Genomic DNA, 15039 nt, shown 5'->3' with positions numbered 1-15039 from the left:
AAAAGAAGTGCGATTATACATAAATATATGTATAAAATTGCTTTAAAGATAGACATGAGACAACAAATGATGGATGTTTCTAGAGATTGGTACTGGGTATGGTGCAAGGAGAATGACTTTGATTTTTCATTTTATACCCAAGAAATTTTTCTAAGTCTCGTATTTCTTTTTTTTAAGTATATTTTATTGATTATGTTGTTATAGTAGTCCCAATTTTCCCCCCTTTGCTCCCCTCTGCCCAATACACCCTTCCCCTCCAGCAATCCCACCCCTCTTAGTTCATGTCCATGGGTTGTACATATAAGTTCTTTGGCTTCACCCCTCCCTATATTATTCTTAACTTCCCCCTGTCTACTTCATACCAACTGATTATACTTCTTAGTCCCTGCACTATTTTCCCATTTCTCCCCTCCTCCCCAACCCCCCCAGCTAATAACCCTCCAAATGATCCCCATACCTATGATTCAGTTCCTATTCTGGTTTGCTTAGTAGGATTTTGTTTTTATTTTTTAGATTCAGTTGTGGATAGTTGTGAGTTTGTTGTCATTTCGATGTTCATAGTTTTGATCTTCTTTTTCTTAAGTAAGTTCCTTTGAAATTTTATATAATAATGGCTTGGTGATGATGAGCTCCTTTAGCTTCACCTTGTCTGGGAAGCACTACATCTGCCCTTCCATTCAAATAATAGCTTTGCTGGATAGAGTAATCCTGGTTGCAGGTTGCCTTTCATTATAGTGAATACAGCTTGCCAGTCCATTCCTGCCTGTAAAGCATCCTCTGAGAAATCAGCTGATAGTCCTATAGGCACTCCACTGTAGGCAACTCTCCACCTCTCTCTTGCTGCCCTCAGACTCTGTCTTTATTTTTCACGTTTGGCATCTCAGTCATGATGCATCCTGGTGTGGTTCCCTCTGGGTCTGGCTCGCCCAGGACCCTCTGTTCTTCCCAGACCTGTATGTCCATCTCCATCGCAAAATTTGGGAAGTTTTTCTCATTTTTTAAAATTCTTGCTTCCTCATTCTGCACTGGTTGACTTTTTTTCTTCCTTATGTTCCAAATCATTGATTTGAACCTGTTTCCTTCCCCTCACCATTGGTTTTGTGTGGATTTTCCTTCGTTTCACGTAGCATATCCTTCACTTCTTCTCTTTTGCATTTGCCATATTCAAGAACATCTGTCAAGCCTGTGAGCATCTTTATCACCAGTGTTTTGAATTCTGTGTCTGTTAGGTTGTCTATCTCCTCGATCTGTTAGGTTGGTTATCTCCTTGTCGCTTAGTTTTCCCATTGGAACCTTGATCCATTTCCCCTTTTTGGCCATGTTTCTCTGTCTCCTCATTCTGACAGGCTCCTGTGCTTGTTTGCCTCCAGGTCCCTGGTGTCTCTCCTGTTATGTTGTAAGAGGCGGAGCCTTAGGGATTCATCAGTTCAGGGTGACCTGTTTCACCATGTTCTGGCGCTGTATGTGGGGGAGGGGTCCGAGAGGGAACGATACCATTATCCCAGCATTCGCCCCTTTTCCAGGCACCTCTCCCACCTCCGCATCAGACTAGCACCCCTCTAGCTGCTGCCCTGGCCGTTGTTCCCAGAGTGGGTGGGTTTGCAGACATTCTAGGACCGTGGGGTCTCTTTAAACAAGCAGACTCTGCTGAGACTGGCAGTTTCTGCCTCCACCCCAACCCCCACTGGTCTGCACAGTCAGAAGCAATGAGGATTCATTTTCCCCTGTGCTGGGACAGTGAGCTTTGAGGTCTGATGAGGAGCTGGGAACTCTCCCCAGGTGTCCCTCCTGACTTTTTGAAACATGTGACTGCACTTTCCACTGGCCTACTGCTGCTGCCGCCGCTGCTGCCACTGCCGCCACTACACCACATCCTCTTGGCCCCGGCTCCGCCCCTCCTACCTGTCTGGATTAATATTTCTTCTTTATATCTTTGTTTGCTGGATTTCCATGTAGTTTGATTTTCTGGAACTTCTGTTTGTTTATAGTTTTGAGGTAGTTGTATTCCTTCTTAGTTGTGGAGGGAGACGCAGTGTCTGTCTATGCCTCCATCTTGGCCAGACGTTATTATTTTCTTTAAAACACTCAAAAACAAATAGTTCTGCCTCCCCCTATCAAACCAGGCTAGTTTTAGAATACCCGTATTTCTTTCATAATTAAAAAATCCAAAAATGATTTTAGTCAGTAGTAAAGATTACCTTTACATCAAAAGATGAAGAAGAAAGAGGAATAGGAGGAAGAATAAAGAAAAAATAGAAGCAAAAGAACAAACAAAAATATAACGGGTTGTTGTATTCATAGCATAAGCATGTTGTACAATAATAATTCGGTTGATCAATTAAAATTTTGTGGATAAAAATTGCTGAACCAAAGCAAATGTCAATGATTCAGCACACTGATGTTTTTTGTGGAATTTGTAAAAATTCCTGGCCTCTGAATATCTCTCATATCAAATATCTTGCAGGAATGATGAAGGAAAAAAGAAATAAGGCATAAATAAACAACACTAGGAAATAATGAGCAGACTTACTATGAATATACAAGAGATTAAAAAGATAAAGGACATACAGAAACTTCATACTAATACATTTAGAAAAGTATATGATATTAAATTCTGATAAGAATATAACTTAACCAACTCAAATCAAGAAGAAATGGAAAGCCAGAAATGTCTGCAGCCATTAAAGGAATTGAGTCAGTAGTTTAAAATCTTCCTACACTAAGCCCAGATGGTTTAGCAGCAATTTAAGGAACTTAAAAAAAAGGGGGGGAGGGGAGACTATTTCAATCTTATATAAAGTATTTCAGAGGATGGAAAAGGAGGAAATTCTCTATTTATCTTATAAAGGTAGTAAATCTTAATTACTAGAAAAAGACAAAAATGATATAAGGAAGGAAAATTATAGGACAATCTTACTTATTCTAGAGAAAATATTAGCAAATGAAATTAACAGTGTATGAAAAAATATAGGATGACCAAGCTGAGTCAAAAATGCAAGGGTAGTTTAACACTAGAAAATAGTTAAATGGAATTCAAATTATGGGGTTAAAGAGAAGAACCATATAACCCTCTCAACTGATAAAAATTTAACACGATAAAGGGTATCTACCCAAAATACAGTAAACATCATTATTAATTGTGAAAAGTTAGAAACATTCCCTATAAAATCAAGAACAGAAAGCATGCATATTTTCAACATTTCTATTCAATACCAATTGGAAGTCCTATATAGTATGGTAATAGGAAAAAGAAATAAAAGTAAAATGACTGGAAATTTAAAAAGAAACAAAAACAAATCAACCCTTACTTGCCAATGATATGACTGTCTACATAGAAAATCTAAAAGAAGTTACAAATTACTGGACTGAATAAGGTTTAGCAAAGTGACTGAATAGGCAATCAATATACAATATAAAATCAATTGCATTTCTATAAATACACAGAAAACAGTACTTTTTTGAGAAAGAGATGTTCATGGTGGTAATAAATATATAAGACGCTCAGGAACATACAGGAAGAAATCTACCAAACATGTACAAGGCCATTATGGTGACCTTTATGAAATACTGAAATATATTAAAGAAGACTTGAATAGAACTATACACGTGTTAGAGAGGAAGACTCAACGTAATGAAGATGTTAATTCCCTCAAATCTCTGTGTTGTATATAATTCTTTCAAGATCTCAACAAATTATATAGAGAAAATTGACTGAGTCTACAAATTATTTTGAAAAGCAAAGAATGTAGTATTGTTAACATATTCCTGTAGAAGGACAAAATAATAATTTCTGTTTATGAAAAGACAGTAAAGAAGATAAAAAGCCAAGCCACAAACGAGAGAGGATATTTGCAACACATGTAACCAATAACACATCCAATAACACATTATTATCCAGAATCAATTTCTCTCTTTCTGATTATCACTTATTTACAAATCAATAAGAAAAAACTATATTCTACATATACAATAAAAATGAGCAAAAGACATGGACAGAAATTTCACACAAGTGGAAATAGAAATATGAATAAACATATAAAAGATGTTCAACCTCAATGGTAATCAAGAAAAGTTAAAATCGGATACAACTTTATACCTACCAAGTTAGAAAAAGAAAGTCAAAGAAGACCAAGTTTTGCTGGTGACATGAAGCAAGCAGAAGTATTCTATACTGAAGATAGGAGAGTAAAGTGTACAGGCATTTTTGGAAAATAATTTAGCATTACAAACATGAAATGAATATGCCCATAAGATATGATTTAGCATCATTTCCATTCTTAGATATATCTATCCTTGAGAAACTCTTATCTTTTACCTGGACACCTGGACAAGGTTTATAGCAACAAGCATCCTTAAAAAGAAAACAGTTAATTAACTGTGATATATTCACACAAAGATATACCATTCAGGAGTAAAAATAAATATAGCTATTAAATAAACAAGTTAGATAAATCTTTTCTATGTAATACTGAGTGAAATAAGCAATCTATAATACAGTATAATTTTTATACATTTTGGAAACAGTCGTTTTGGAGATAAATATTTGGTAAAATTTATTTAAAAAGAAAAAAAAACAAGGCATGAAAATACCATTTCAGAATATCAGTCACTCTGATGGGGAGACAGCTTATGGGACAGGAGAAAAGTACAAATATGCATTTTAAAAGTGGAGATTTGCTGGCTCTTAAGTTGGGTAGTTATGCTTGTATTTATTTTATTAATGTTTCAAAACTTATATTGCATATATTCTTTTCCCGTTACCCAAAGGTGTGGAAGCTGCATGAGGCCCAAATAAGAACTGATTCTCTGACTGTGTTCCAGGAAAGAGGTGCCCTGATCTGCTGACAGGACTACTTGACTCCATCAGTAGGTTCTTGTAATGAAAGATGGGTGCGTTAGGCTTCCTTAGCTTCATGACAGCTTCCGGCAAGGTCACCAACCTTCCTTCCTCTGTTCTTATGCCTGCTAACTATGCCTGATATTAATTTAACTTCCTGTGCACTGGGAGAGACTGTGATGGTCACAAATATCACAGGTATGCAGTTCTCACTATTCATTGTCATTTCAGCTTATATATCAATCTCTTGTGAGTTTGGTTACCATAAGAAAACATTTCTTAGGGGATCTAGGTCAATTAAGGACCCAATCAATGACAAGATGGTGTTTCTCATCACACAGAGCTAAGGGTAAGATTATGGCCCATGGAATATCCATCAAGGTGCTGCCACCCTGAGTGAGATAAAGGAAAAATATTTCCTTATGTTTCTATATAAGATATATAATATCTTACATTTTGGGAAATAGATGGATACATATTTCAATTTATTTACTTTTATTGAGCACCTACCTAACAAGCTCTTCTTCTAGTCTTTGAGGTTGCAAGTTTCCTACTGTTCATATAATAGCTTATGTTCTAGTGGAGTGTAACAAATAAAAAGGAATTCTCTCTGCATGCAAATATGTGTTCTTAGAGTAATTAGAAGAAAAAAATAGTGTAATATTTTTTAGAAGTATAATAAGATTGAGATGGACTTTAAGCAACCATAAAAGTAACATAGTAGCATAGTAGATTAGTAGCATTAAGATGTATAACTATATAAATATCCAGATGTATTTTTAGTTGATCTATCTCCTTTAAAGTGAAATCAGGTGGTATGATATTATAAAATACATACATGTAAATATGTATATGTATAGAGTAACCAGTTTAGACAAATACACACCAAATATTAATGATCATTTCTGGGTGATAGAATTATAAATTACTTATAAGTTTATTATTCAAAACTTCCTATACTCTCCAAGTTTTTACAATATGTATTTATTACTTTTACAAGGAGAAAAAATGTCTGTGGCAGTACTTCCAATGGAAAATAATGATAGCAACAACAATGTTCTTTGCTTATATATGAAATTTTACTACTGACCTACTTCTAGTAGTAGTGAGGATTTCATGGATGCATCCATGCAGCCTCTTATCCATTGGTGACCAGCAATTCTCATTTTCTAGATCCATGGTAGGCCTCAGGGCACTGAGTGAGTGTTTTCATGTTTTTACTCCACTGTGCTTCATAGTTACTAGGTTGACCAATTTGCTTTCTGGTAGTAACAGAAAGAAGATCTTCTGCTCACAAATTGCCTGTACCTTTGGAAAGCATTGGGAGACTATCCTGGCCGGGCTGGTTTTCTGGAGTAGCTCTGTAAGACTGGAGCAACACCATGCTTATGGGTTCTGTAGCCTGAAGGTTGAAGAAAATATTCCAGAGCCTGAGCAAGTCAAGAGAAGTTTGAAAAGCAGAAGCCACACGAGTCAGCACTTCCCATCTGACCTGAGGAACATGAATATCCCCTACAAGAGTGGGTTTCACCCCTGTCAGACATAAATCCTCTTTTTATAGTAAATATTGTGTAGTACAGCAGTCTCCTCTTATCTGCCAGGGATACATTCCAAGATCCCCAGTGGATGCCTGAAATTTCAGATTTTTTTTCCTATACATACATACATACCTACAATAAAGTTTAATTTATAAATTAGGCAAGTAAGAAGTTAACAATAACTAATAATAAACTCAAACAATTATAACAATATAGAGGCACACCTGGAAGATATTGCAGGCTCCATTCCAAACCACTGCAGCAAAGCAAATATCACAATGAAGAGAGATCTTTTTGCTGGAGGAGGGTCTTGTTTTCCATTTGCAAAATGCTAACACCTGTGAAATACAAGAAAGCAAAGCACAGTAAGGTGAAATATGATTATACCATAAAAGTTATGTGAATGTGGTCTCTCTCTCTCTCAAAATATCTTTTTGTACTGTACTTACCCTTCTTCTGATGAGATGAGATGAGATGATGCTGATGTGACCAGATGAAGTGAGGTGAGTGACATAGGCATTGTGACCTAACATTAGGTTACTAGAAGGGTTACTTGAACACAAGAACTAGGATACTGCAACCCATAACCAAGATGGCTTTTAAGTGGCTAATGAGTGGGTGCAGGGGGTATATACAATGTGGAGACACTAAATGATTTACATCCGGCGCAGGGCAGGACAGGCCTCCCGTGATTTCATCATGCTACTCAGAACAGCATGCAATTTAAAACTAATTAAGTGTTTATTTCTGGAATTTTCCATTTAATATTTTCAAACTGTGGTGTGGACTGCAGGTAACAGACACCATAGAAAGAGAAACCAGGATAAGGGGTGACTACCGTATATTTTTAACTAAAGTGAAATAAAATTTACAGGTAATATGTTACTACACACATACTTTAAAAAATTAACATCTTGCCTTAAGTAAAATATAAAAAGAACAAAAGAAAGCAATTTACATAACATCCACATATATTATTATGTATAAGCTTGGGCATAGTGATGGCATGGTCAAATTACACATAGAATCACTGTGAATGCACAGTTATAGAGACCAATAACAACATGTAGGTTTAGGACTTAAGTGCCATAGTGATGCTATTTTCCAAAGTATTTACTTTAAATTTACATGGTGGTTGTACTCACGGAAAATTCAATGAATATTAAAAACATGAACAGAAAAAAAAGTTGGATGAATTTATATATATAATGTAATTAGGCTTTGGACTCAGAATAATAAAGATTCTTCACCAACATGAATTGAATGCCCATCAAAACGCCTGTAAATTGTATGGGATGTAGGTCAATTTTTAGTTGTTGTGAGACTGCCCCCATGCATTGCAGCTTGTCTAACATCCCAGACCCTTAGTCAACATTCCCCATCATGATGACAATAGAATACTCATTCTCCTGCAAAGTTCCAAAGCCCCTGGGGGCAGTACTGGTCTACCATCTTTAAGTTGGTGCTCTCTTAGAGAGGGCCAGATGGGGTTTTCACTTCACTCCAGCTGTGTGTTTATATGGGTTGATCATGTTCATTTAAAGTGCTCAGCATGCAATTGGCATTTTATTTCAATATTTGAAATACTTGTACTCCAAAATTTCATTTCTAGGAATTTCTCCTTTAATTAACTCAGCCAATTATATATGTAAACATGTACTAAAGGATAATATCACACTTAACAGCAAATACTTCTAGGTAAAGAGTTGGAAGATAAGGGTATATGAGGTGGGGTTTGACTTTTTACTTTCTAACACATAGTTTTTAAATTATGTTGATTGAGCATGTTTAACTTTTATTAAAACATTAGTTTTAAATTGTTTTTACTCAAAAATAAATTATAAAGGCTGAGAATGCATATATCAATTTCAGTATTGAACTGATGGTTTGCTTCACTGACCTAATCAATTGAGCACATTAGCCCCAACATATTATTGTAATGTCAGTAAAAGACATTACATTGTATTATCTTTGAATCATTTTAAATAAAATTAAATAAAATACCCATAACTTTTCAAAGTATGCTCTATCTTCCAGGGTTATTCCTAGACCTGTTTGTTTCTCTGAGGTCTTTTAGAGCAGAAATGAATTAGTCAGAGGCTGTCCTGACAGAAGACCCAGGAATTCTCCAAAGTCAGGCCCTTAGAGCTGCCTGAGAAAGCTAAACACTATTATGGCTTCATATTAGGCCATGTGCCAGATCACAAATTTTATACACCACCTCAAGTTTCTCAGTTTTAGTATTTAAGAGATTATTAGAGATATAAATATTCTTGAGAATTTTTTCTTATTTTCTACTTTCCTCCTGTTTCTTTTTTACTTCAGTTGATTTTTCCTTACCTATAACTGCTGCCCATCAATCCACTCACCCACCCAATGGACTCCTTATTAACAAAAACATCTATTGAAGGGAAAAAGACCTAGTGAAGGGGTAAGAAAGCCTTCCTCTATGAGAGAAATTTTCAACCTGCTTCATCTCATGGCACAGATATACTAATTACTAAAATTCTGTAGCATACCAAGAAATATATATTTATTTATTTTTCTTTTATTGCCAACATGACAGAAAATAGGTATAATTTTGATTCATTCATACCGTATGGCTATTGTTGCATTGGCTGTTGTCATTTCTTTTTTATTTGACAATCTAAGGGAAAAGAGGTCAGTGCTTCTAAGTAGTCAGGTATTGCATGTTTTAAAATTGTTTGTGGCATACCGGTTGAAAACTGATGCTCTAGGAGGTGACAGAGGGGAGAATATTTCAGTGTACTGGAAGCATCGGCCTTGACATTTGGATTCTCTTCACAATAAATCATGCTAGAAAACTTTAGAATTGAAGTGGGTTTTTTTGAAATGACATTTACTGATCGTTTATTTTCCCCATATGTTCTTTAGTAACTTTGATACTATAAAATTGTTACATGACTTCTTTTTCTGAACTGTTGTACTGAGTTGATACATGAGATCATATCTGGCAAATTATTAACAGCTTCTAAATGAACTTATTGCATGAAGTTTCTAGCCTTACAGGTGTTCTTCTGATACCTGAGAACTGCGTACTACATAGAGAAGATGTTATCCTTATTTTACTCAGCACCTGCTGCAGGGAGAGTATGAGTTATACAGGCTTGAAACTTAGCAACCTGTTTTGAGAAAAATGATATTTTAAAAGAAATAATAAATCACCAATTTTTCTGATTTTTATGTATAAGGAAACTAAGACCCCTTGAGTTAAAAAAGTAACCCCCACTGGGCAACAATTTGTAGCATGCAGTAACAATAATCATAGGAGAATCAGACAATTTACCAGCTTAAAAAGATATATAACCATTCCGCCAACTGGGATTCATTTCAATATACATAACCAGCTATCACATAAATCCTGTATTCTTACTTCAACTTGGTGATCAGTACACTGTATTCTTCTCTGGGCCTTAGGTACAAAATCAATGCTTTCAAAGCTCTCAGATTCACAGTTTGTTTATTGTTTTCCCTTGAAATGAGCAGAATAAACATATCCTATGTAATTTGATACAACTGAGAATACAGTGGACCATCGCATAAGATAACTTATAAGTGGTAATAAAATATTTCACTGAAATTTTCTTGAAGCTTTTTTCAATGTGTTTCTAATTTATTATCTCATTAGACATTCTCAAAGACTGTGTAAAAGAAGTCAGATAGATTAGTGTTATTCCCATCTCACAGAACAGAAAAGTGAGGTCTAGAAATGATCATCAGTGCCATAGATGGAAGTTTAACCCTTTGAGTGCCAACATTGCTGTGAGCGACGCTGACAAATTTTCCCAAAAGTGCCAGCGTCGCTCCCAGCGACTCTTTTTTCAATGTCTATAAATATAAATAACAATGGAATAATTCATATTTTATGTTTTGTTCTCTTTTTTTGTACCTCAGGTTATATATTGATATAATTTTTTCTCATGTTGATCCAAAATTTTGAATCATGCTTGGCACTCAAAGGGTTAATATCTATATCCCCAGGCGTTCTGCTTCCAAATCTCACCTCATCTTGCCTAAAGTGATAGTCCTTTAAACAAAAATTAGAAAAAACAGGACACTTTCAATTCTTCAATGCTGTTGAAACAATAAAGTCTGAGTTATACCTGGTTTCCTTAACATGTTTTGGGTAAAAGAGACAAACTAACAAACACATACACTAATCATACACCCCATTGGCTTTTGTCAATTCCCATTTTTACTGCCAGCTGTATTTCAAGGAAAAGATAGTGAACTGCAGGGAGTAGATAATGGGAACTTACTTCTTAAGGAATCAGAACATCTAGACCACTGTCTAAAGCAGATAATCGACGGCATTTGTTTAGAATGGGAGCGACAGCAAAAAAGTCACAGCTGAGCCCCAAGACACCCTCAAAATGTGAGCACTTTGTTTATGAATCAGCTGCCCACCCTCTGGTTTGAGAATTAAAGAGCCTCCAGTCATACTGTGGTCCTCTCCAGAGAGTGAATACAAATGCAGCTGCAGTATAGCAGCAGTGGTGGGAGAAAGAAAAACAGCTGTCATTTATTGAGAGCCCAAGTTCCAGGCACCAGGCTGGGAGCTGTGTTTATTACTCATTTCATCCTCATAACACAGATAGATGGTCATTTCTTTTTCCTTTTTAAGTTCCTTTCTGAAGTTGAAAAATCCTTGAAGAACTCTAGGAAGAGAATTTATTCAGAAGGCCAGCCAAGTGACTATTGAAGAAGTACCCACCTTTTAGTGCTGTTTTTCTAGTACTTACCATATTTTCACATCATAATACTGCTGCTGCTTGCCCTATTTTTTTTAAATGAAATATTTAGATATATAATTTTGTAGGCTTTTTAATTACAGAATTTTGATGACTATTTTGCAAGAGTTTAATCAAGAGGGAACAAAAGCTGTATTAACCTGTGTTCTCACTCTCCTTATTTGCACTATGTGCTTGTTTATTATCTGTGAGAGCATACTCCTCATATGGTTTGAAATGAAAGGATGATCCATCTCCTCATTACCAATCCTCTGCTTGGTGATGAGAAACAAAACAAAACAGAGGAACAAAGGAAAAATGCGTTCCTGTCATTTCTCAGCCTTCCTTGCTGCTGCTCAGCTGGGACGTTAAAGAGTGGGGTTTAATGAAAGAAGGTGAGAAGGTGAAAAAAAGCCCTAATGAGCATGTGTTTAGTTATATGGAAAGATTACTGAGAAGCGGCTGTGATTTGCTTTGTGCCTAACATAACAGTGTCCCCTAGGCCAAAGAAGCCCCATCATCCTTCCTTCCTCACCCATTCTTTCCCTACCCTGGCTAATAGCTTCTCCATCTAGAATAGATATCATGAAGTTTCATTTCTGGTGGTGAAGTGAAAGACAATGTCATTTCTAGACACTAGTGTACAGCTCTTGAGACACATGCAGACGTGGTGTGGGAGGTTCATTAGGTTGTTTGCATCACTAGTAGAGCATCTGATGAGCAGGCATTTCAGATCCAAAGCTCAGGATGACAGAGCCCCAATCTAGTCTGCAAGCTTGCTGACACTTACCCTTCAGACTGGGAATGAATAATCAAATTCCCATCTAGCAATACAGAGCCACTGAAAAACAAAATGCTTCAAAGCTTCAAAAGAGAGTTGATAAGAGCTGTCAAAACTCTAAAGCAATACTCTGAATTAGAATGAAATGATGTAGTCATAATATCATTTTGAAAATGTCTTTAATCAGTGAGCATTCCAGCCCTGTGGGGTGAACATCACACCTAAAATACCAAATAAAACATGAGTCAAACTCAGAAAAACTTTCAAAACTCAGAGTTTTTTGGTTCACCAGTTCCCAAACCAGGAAATCATTGCTCATCATTCCCAACAGACAACTCCTTTGGGAGTGGGAGAGAGGCATAACCAACTATAACAGGTAAAAAGAAAAAAGAAAAGAAAAGAAAAGGAAAGAAAAAAAAAGAAAACTTAAAGTACAGCTTCTTTAGAATCAACAGCTATCTCAGGGAGGCAGGATATGCTTCCTTAATGTCTATGCCCAGTTTAACGGTTAACACTTTGGCAGGAATAGAGACCTTTCTTTGAAGTTGACCTATGCAGCCTTCACTGTGTTTTCATCCTGTACATTTCACTAAGTGAAAAACCTAAATTACACAGAATGGTGGTAAACTGGCTCCTCATAGATAGCCCTGTTCTAATTTTAAAAGGATAAAGAACGAAAAAGCCAGACAGCCTCACAGGTAGCAGTTCAGCAACCAGTGAAGTCCCTTAACAGGTGTCACAGTCTTTCCCCAGAAGGTTATGGGTTCAAATTCAACCTAGGTTTGTGGTGACTAAGGACCATTTCATGTCTGGAGTTAAATGTATGTGTGCCTTCAACATAGTGTTTCTAATAGGGATTTTGTCAGCTTGCATTTGTCATTCTTACTGACTCTCTTCGGAGTACAGTGGAAAGCTAACCACATGTGGAAACTAAATCATTCCCTGCCATATAAAGATGATCCTTACAAAATATAAACTCTGAGGCACAAAGAACATCTTGCTTTCACGCTATTGTCTGCCCCTCTTCTATCTCTTTGACTGGCAGTCTAACACCCCGATGAGCTCAGGACAGATTTTAAATTTTAAAGACTTACAAGCATGTCCACAAGAACAGCATTTTCCAAACAACATAATAACTCTCTCAGTTTTCACAAAGCATTCACTTGTGGTGATAAAATGCCAGGTCACAAGTCAAATTTTGACTCCATTACTGAGCAGTATCTGAATTCTAAATGGAAGGGCAGTACAATTCACAAGCTGTCAGGCTCCAGCCTTACCCCAACCCTGAACGACAACAGAATAATAGGCTAAACAGTTATAGCTGCTGCAGTCACTACTTGATTAGATTCTTAATGACTTGGCTCTCTCCATGGGTCACTTCAGCCAGTTGTTCAACAAATAAGACTTGGAGCCATTTGGATCCTAGTCTTCTGCTTGGCATTTCATAGAATTCAGTGAAGAAACCCACCACCCATCAAAAGAAATTTGGGATGACTTAGAAACACTTCAGGTGATTAGAATACTCCTCTTTATGAAAAAGCAAGTTGATGTAGCTGAGCTGACATAGGAGGTTTCCATGGAGTTCCTTCTAAGGTTGTAAATGGTTCCCACCTTTAGATTTGATGTTGTTTACCATAAGGTAAGTTGATGAGTGGGAGAATGCCCTATAAGGGGCACCCCAGGACGTGTCAAAGTTGTGTAGCTGAGGGGTGCTAAACACATGGGCCACCCCAAGAGCAAGATTATCTGGGTATAAGGTGGCAGCACGCATGTGAAATCGTGTTGCTTGAAAGCCCTCCAGGAGCCCAGCTTCCCATTTCTTTCCTGTTGCCTGAAAGATGTCCTCATCACAGCCAGAAGAGCCCCCTAGATCCTTTCTTTTAATTACTAGCAATCACTTGAACCTGTGCTACCAGGAAGTTGTGAGACTTTAAAGTTACTTGTCAAGTCACCAGATCACTTGGGGAATTAGAGTCTGGAAAGTCACTAGGAAGGCTAACTTTGTGAATAGTTCCTCCTGCCAAAGGTGAGGTGAAGGTAAAATCTAACCATGACCCCTAAAAGAAAAGAAGACAACCGATGCTGAAGCCTAGCCTACGCCCCTCCCCTGTCCCCCTTATAAATCTCCAGATGCAGCTGTCTTGGCAGTGGAGGTGGGCTGGATCTGCCTGAGGCTGAGGCTTCCGGTTTAGTGCCCAGAGCTCATCCCACATCTACCCACCTATCTATCAATCAATCATCCCTCCGTCTATTGATGGGACCATCAGATCTTTATTTATAACCTATTCCATCTGCTTACCTAGTAGAAATTGATCACTTCAGCTGCGGACTCCATCTCAAAGGGCCATTTTCCTCTTGGGGAAATGGAAAATAATACTTTCTCTAACCTAAAGCAGTCTAGGAGGATCTTCAAAGACTGACGTAGCGCTCTGCCGGAAACCTTTCTAGATTTGGCCTCATGTTTCCAAAAGGCACTTACTGCCTTCCCTCCTCCAGGATTCTGTACCCACCAGTTTTGGGGTTCCTCCCCACCGATTTTTCTCCCTTCCATGAGAGGTTCGCTTTTCCGGGTTCTCAGTACGTAGTTCAAATACGGGGACCAAATCTGTTACAATTGCTGTGGGGCTCTGGTCTTGGGCTAGAGGAGAGTGTAGGCAGGAACTAGATGGGGTGCGGGATGAGGACTGGGGCAGAATTTGCCAGATCCCTGCTGAGGTGTCTTAAAATGAACGCCGAGGCGGCCACGGAGAGGAGACTTGGGAACCGAACCAAGTGCTTTCCGCGGGGCTCTTGGGGCCAGAGTGACGTGGCTCCATCAGGTGGAAACTATGCAGTCCTCCCCAAAACAACTCATAAGAGATAAAGATATCTAAATAACCAAGAACGTCGCCGTCATAACTCTCCCCGGGCATAGGGGGAAAGAAGGTGGCGCCTTTTCTGCTGAAACTGCGGCCAGGGCTTGTTTGTAGGTTCGCAATTCACCATGATAAATGTAAAGACCAATTAAGGTTTGATCTGTGCACACGGGAGGCTTACGGCGGCTGATAGTGATACCAATTAACTAGCATGTCCCCTAATTCCTGCCGCGGCCGCGGGGTGCACCGCGGATGCCCAGGCGCCTGTGGTGGCTGC

Source organism: Furipterus horrens, unplaced genomic scaffold (assembly GCF_987537825.1).
Source record: "Furipterus horrens unplaced genomic scaffold, mFurHor1.1.pri manual_scaffold_6, whole genome shotgun sequence".
Classification (NCBI taxonomy): Eukaryota; Metazoa; Chordata; class Mammalia; order Chiroptera; family Furipteridae; genus Furipterus; species Furipterus horrens.
This window is presented reverse-complemented; position numbering follows the sequence as displayed.